This window comes from Canis lupus, chromosome 14 (genome assembly GCF_003254725.2).
Source record: "Canis lupus dingo isolate Sandy chromosome 14, ASM325472v2, whole genome shotgun sequence".
Taxonomy (NCBI): Eukaryota; Metazoa; Chordata; class Mammalia; order Carnivora; family Canidae; genus Canis; species Canis lupus.
In genome coordinates, this window is record NC_064256.1 from 22,335,980 (window position 1) to 22,342,156 (window position 6,177).

At 39.3% G+C, this 6,177-nt stretch overlaps 1 pseudogene; it reads left to right on the plus strand.

Annotated features, from left to right (window-relative positions):
- Positions 1 to 4,289: 4,289 nt before the first annotated feature.
- Positions 4,290 to 4,918, plus strand: LOC112674804 (thymidylate synthase-like; annotated as a pseudogene).
- Positions 4,919 to 6,177: the final 1,259 nt, after the last annotated feature.

The window sequence follows — 6,177 nt, forward strand, 5'->3', positions numbered from 1 at the left end:
GGGAGAAGTAGTCTCTCAGCCGAGTAGGGAGCGTGACATGGGGCTCAGTCTGGCGACTCCAGGATCATGACCTGAGTTGAAGGCAGATGCTTAACTGACTGAGCCACCCAGGTGCCCCTAGTTATGCAAATTTAAGTCAGCTGCTTTCTCCACTGATTAGAGTTTCTAGAAATGTCGTCATATTTCTTTTCCTGGTACAGAGAGGGGGCTACCCCTAGAAATGAAGATTTTCCTTATTAGTGTCAATGTCTCTTATAAAAGGATAACTTCTGTTGTTTCTTAAAAATAATCGGTCTAAGATAAGCCTTATAACAAACAGACATATCTTGAAGTGACAAATTGTGCTCCCCTGCAGTGCCATAACTGCTGGACAGCCTTCTCTGAGATCTGCCATAATTGCTGATGTAGAATTATTAACTAATTTCCAGTGATATAATAGATATGTCTCCTATCAGCTGGTGAGAGCCAATTGCTAAATTGTTAGGAATTTTGCCAGACCATTGTTAAATAGAACCATTGTTAAAAATTAAATTATATAAAATTATAAATAAATTATATTAATAATGAGTATAATAAATCCTCAAAGCTTTACATTTTGCCATTTTATGGTTGCATCTTTTCTTTCTTTCTTTCTTTCTTTCTTTCTTTCTTTCTTTCTTTCTTCTTTCTTTCTTCTTTCTTTCTTTCTTTCTTTCTTTCTTTTTCTTTTTTTTCTCTTTTCTTCTCTTTTCTTTTCTTTTCTTTTCTTTTTTTCTTTTCTTCTCTTTTCTTAAGTGGGCTCCACACCCAGCCTGGAGCCCAGTGTGCAGCTTGAATTCACGACCCTAGATCAAGACTTGAACTGAAATCAAGAGTCAGACACTTAACCAACTGAGCCACTTAGGTATCCCAATTTCTTATATTTTATTGTTATCTATCTTTTTTAAGTTATTTGTGCTTATTATATGCATATGATGAAAACAACATAATGGTGTGCTACTACTCAGGCCCTCCCAACTCCAGTAATGTCAAAATGGTAGATTGAAATTGGCCCTGATGAAAGTATTTTCCCCAGGGAAATAAAAAAAAATACTGAAAATCAGGACTTTTTCTTTCTAAAGGAAGAAAAGAGCTGTCTGTTAAGTGTCTATCACCACACTACTTTCCTTATCCCTCCTTCTTATATATATTGAAGGGGTTCAGAACAAGTCTCCCCAAAATGTGCTACTTTGGCCTGTGGACTATTTTGAGCCAAAGGCAATCAAGACCCAGCCGACTCACGAATAACTTTTACTTCTCCTTTAAATGACCTAAAAGAATTTAGACAGGGGCCTGGCCCAGAAATAAAGCTATTACCAAGAGATAACATTTTTATCTGAATGACCTATCTGTATGGCAAGACAAAAATCTAATTACCAAACATCTGCTCTTCTTATCATCCTGTGAATCATCCTCCTCTCCTTTAAAACCCCAGGTCCCTATTCCATTCCTTAGCTCAAGATGGCATATAAGCCTCAATTGCCCGGGTTGTCCTTGGGTCTCATATTCTCGTTGGCCCCCATACATACATAATTAAATTTGTTTCATCCTGTTAATAATGCTTTATGTTAATTTGATTATTAGATAGGCCAAAGAACCTAGAAAGATAGAATTAAAATTTTTTCCTCCCTCATGTACTTATACCTGTGTACATGTCTGTGCATCCATAAACACATATACATACAGCAAGTCTAGATTGAAGATATTCTGAGGGGCTATGCAATCGATAGTCAACAAGAAATATTAGTAAATGTAGTAGGATCTATGAAATTGGAGTGATCCTCTGGGCAAATAAGCAAAGGGGAAGAAGGCACTTTTAATTCAGCCTTCAATTTGGCTGCTTTCCACCACTGGCATATGTCCAATTCCTACCCCCAATTCTCTACACCTACAACCAAAACTGTTGTGCTGCTCTTCGGTCCTTGGAACCCTGTTTGGTGACTAATCTGGTGAACTAATTTATACTTAGTTGTTAACAGTGCTTTAATGTATTATTTCTCCTAAGTAATACATTTTCATGTCCATAAGACTCTTTCATGCCCTACCTCCTTGAACCAGTGAGAAGAAGCCTATTTAACTTTATTTAGCTTCATATAAACTATGTTGTATTTTGTCTGCTAATTTCAAAGGGTCTAGAAGTTTTGAGATCTTGTTATAAGGTCAATAACAGAAAGGAGTGATTACTTACTCACAGTGAAGCAGGCAGTGAGGAGCGGCTATGAAGTAGTAGACCCACATATGAGAATGGGTCTTGCTATCAGCAGTAGTTCATCACGTGGGCTAGTATAATACTTGCCCTTTTTAGTTGCTACCTTTGCCCTTATTTTACAGGTCAGAAAGGCAAGACTCCTAGAAATCAAGGGAATTGCTGAAGATCGCAAGATCCTAATCCTAAATTACTAACTGCATAGTAACAATTTACTTCATAACTTAGTGGCATAAAACAATCATGTTATTAGGGTCCCAAATTATGTGAACTTGATATTTGAGAAAGGTTCAGCTGGACAATTCTGTCTTGGGGTGTCTTATGAGGCTGTGGTCAGATATCAGCTATATTGAAACACTTGGGGGCTAAAGCAGCTGAAAGCTGTCTCCCTTTCTCTCTTTTGAGAGATATTGATATTAAGATCTCTGTCTCTAGCTCTTTTCTGTCTGGAGCCATGTAGGGTGCAGAAGAGAAGAAAAAGAAGTTTCCTTCTTTGCCAGGACCCCTTAAGAAAAAGCAGAGATATTTTGCAAAGTTGAAAATCAAGCATCTGGAGAAAGAAGTTTGCCCAAAAGACACTTAAGCAAGCAGGAAGCTTATAGATTAAAAAAAAAGTTAAGCATTATCACAAGGAAGGTATACAGAATTGAAATTTGAATGGTCAGGATGTTAAGAAAAGCTGGCAACTTCCATTTATCTGTGGAATCCAAATAGGCATTTGTCATCAGAATCAGGTATCAATGGTGTGAGCCCAAAGGTTTGAAAGGTGTTGCTGCTTCTTTGTCTTTGCCAGATCTTCAATAGCATCTTTGTTAAGCTCAACAAAGCTTCAGTTGACATGCTAAGGATTGTGGAACCACATGTAGCATAGGGGTACCCAAACCTGAAGCCGGTGAATGTATTGATCTACAAGCGTTGTTATGACAAAATCAACAAGAAGCGAATTGCTTTGACAGACAACACACTGATTACTCAATCATCTGCCATCAAATAAATAAATATGCCATCATCTGCATGGAGGATCTGTTTCAGATCTATACTGTTGGAAAATATTTGAAAGAAGCAAAAACTCCTTATGGACCTTCAAATTATGTTCTCCAGGAGGAGGAATGAAGAAAAAGACCATTCATTTTGTAGAAAGTAGAGATGCTGGCAACAGGGAAGATTGGATCAATAGGATCATTAGAAGGATGAAACTAAGGTATCTACCATGAGGATTTTTAATCTGATCAGTTAATAAATGATTACTTTCAAATTGAAAAAAAAAAAAAGATGTCTATTTATCTACCTACTTAACCTACTTACCTACCTGTCTAGAATAAGAGAGAGTCTCAGAGCTTCTTCACATGAGCCAGTTTGGGCTCCCTCATAGCATGGTGGCCCCCAGCACACTTGGATTCCTTACACAGTGATTCAGATTTTTGTCACAAGTGGGAGGCAAGGGGAAGAGTTACATCGCCTTTTCCGATCTAGCTTCTGAGTCATATAGTGTCACTTCTGTCACATTCTTGGTTACGATAAAGTCACAAATCCACCCATTTTCAGCTAGAGGAGAAATCAACTACACCCCTTAAGGTGAGAATGGAAAGGTTCTAGAAAGACATGTGGGATGACAGATACTGTTGTGGTCATCCTTGAAAATACTAGTTGATATAGATGATTATTCAACCAATCTAGAATTCTGAGCATAGTCTGTTTCTAGTCAAACTCTGCTCACTCTGCTGCACCATACACCATTCTCAAGGCTCCAGATGTGTGTTAATGTAGTGGCTGTCCAAGAAAGCAGGCTTCTCAGAAAAAAAGTAAATGAGGGGAAAAGAAGTGCACAGAAAGGCCACACCACCTTACCCATCTCCAGGGCCCCACATTGGTGCCTGCAGCCTATCCACCCCTGTCTCCAAGCTGCAGTGCCAGCTGTCCTGGCCTACCATGCACAAGCAGGGTGCTGAGCCTTTGGCCGCCACTGTACAGGAAGCTGCAATACCCTGAGCAGATATTGTCCATCCTGTGCTGTAGGTTCCAGAAGACAGAGCACCCTGGCACCAGCAGGCTGGAGGTACTCAGCATGCAGGCACACTGCAGCCTGAGAGGTAAATTTCCTCTGCTGTTGACAACATGTGCATTCCGTAAGGGTGTTTTGGAAGAGTTGCTGTGATTTATCAAGGGATCTACAAATGCTAAGGAGCTATCTTCCAAGGGAGTGCGAATCTGGGATGCCAAAGCCTCCTGAGACTTCTTGGGACACCTGGAATTCTCCAACAGAGAAGAGGATTTAGGCCCAGTTTATGGCTCTTGGTGGAGAGGCACTTTGAGGCAGAATACAAATATAAGGATTCACATTATTCAAGGCAAAAAGTAGACCAACTACAAAAGGTGTTTGGCCAGCTGTCCTGGAGGTGAGGACATATGGGCTTGACTGTGCCCTCCAACGTGTCCAACTACATGCCAGGCTCACCAATATGATCAATACCTCACAGGCCTGAAGCCAGAGGACTTTGTACATACTTTGAAAATGCACATATTTACTTGAATCATGTTGAGCCTCTGAAAATGCAGCTTCAGTGAGAACCAAGGCCTTTCCTGAAGCTCAAAATCCTTCAAAAAGTTGAGCTGATCCATGACTTTAAAGCGGAAGACTTTCAGATTGTGGGTTACAGTCCTCACCTGACTATTAAAATGGAAATGGCTGTTTAAAGTGACTTTAAAGGAGGTGTTTGAAGGAGATTCAGTCTTCAGGGGTTGGACCAGATGTCCAGGGAAAGCTCATTTGCCCTAAAGGGAGAAGGAACTAGGTCAAATATCTATTGGTTGACCAGTAGTTGTAGTTCATTAAAATTTAAGGATGTTGCCTCTGGCAAATGTAACCGCAACCTCAAAGGTTCTCTTAGTAACAAAAGGCCTTGAGTTTGGTTAACTCAACAAGGATGTGTGAAAATGCTGATGTTGGGAATAAAGTCAGAGAGTGAAAATTTACCTACTCTTAAAAACATGCACATGCATTTCAATCCCACATTTTTATGAAGAAGGTCAGTGAATTTCAAGAATTACATATAAGCTACTCCCCTAAATTTGAGCAAGCTGAATAACACCAAATAGTCATAAATATATACAGTTGTGGATATAAACATTTAAAGTTATATTTGCTTTATATATTACTATAATAAAAGAGTATTCTGCAAAACAAAACAAAAAAATAACCACTAAATGATTCACATGGGTTAGTTATTAGAATTAAATTTTAATTACTCTTCCTTAAAGCACTGGCAAAAATTTGGTATAATATGAAAAGGCAATTTTTTTGTTTGTTTGTTTCTTTTATGAATTTCCCTTCTGTGGGTCTTCAGCTGTCTTACCTAAAACTATTCTGTGCTGGGATCTTTTTTTCCTCATATTGATGATGTCATTGTTTGCAGGAAATTCTTATTTTTTCCAATGCACTTGTTCAAAGTTCACCTTCAGTACTGCAAAGGAGGTATGTCCTCCCTGGAAAACACTTTGCGAAATACCTGCTACTAGTATTTATAAATGGAGAATTGAACCTTTCTCTATTTGCCTGTCTCATTTTGGTTCTCTCTGTATCTATGATCTGGCTTGACACTTTTGTTCTTCCTCTTTACAAAGGAGAGGTTTTATAGTATGTGCCTTTATTGGGTAAAGTAACTTCCTGGTGGGAACCTAAGCTGAACAAGAACCCTACTGAGCAGAAACTCAGACATCATGTCACCTCCAGTTAATGTAAACACCCTCCCAACATACACACACACATCATGCACTGTAGCTAAATGACAGTTTAATAACTTCTTGCCTAATATATGGTGAAGGAGGGTACCTTGCCTTAAAACTTTTAGAGCACTATGGGCAGCCCCAGTGGCTTAGCGGTTCAGAGCCACTGTCAGCCCAGGGTGTGATCCTGGAGACCCAGGATTGGGTCCCACATTGGGCTCCCTGCATGG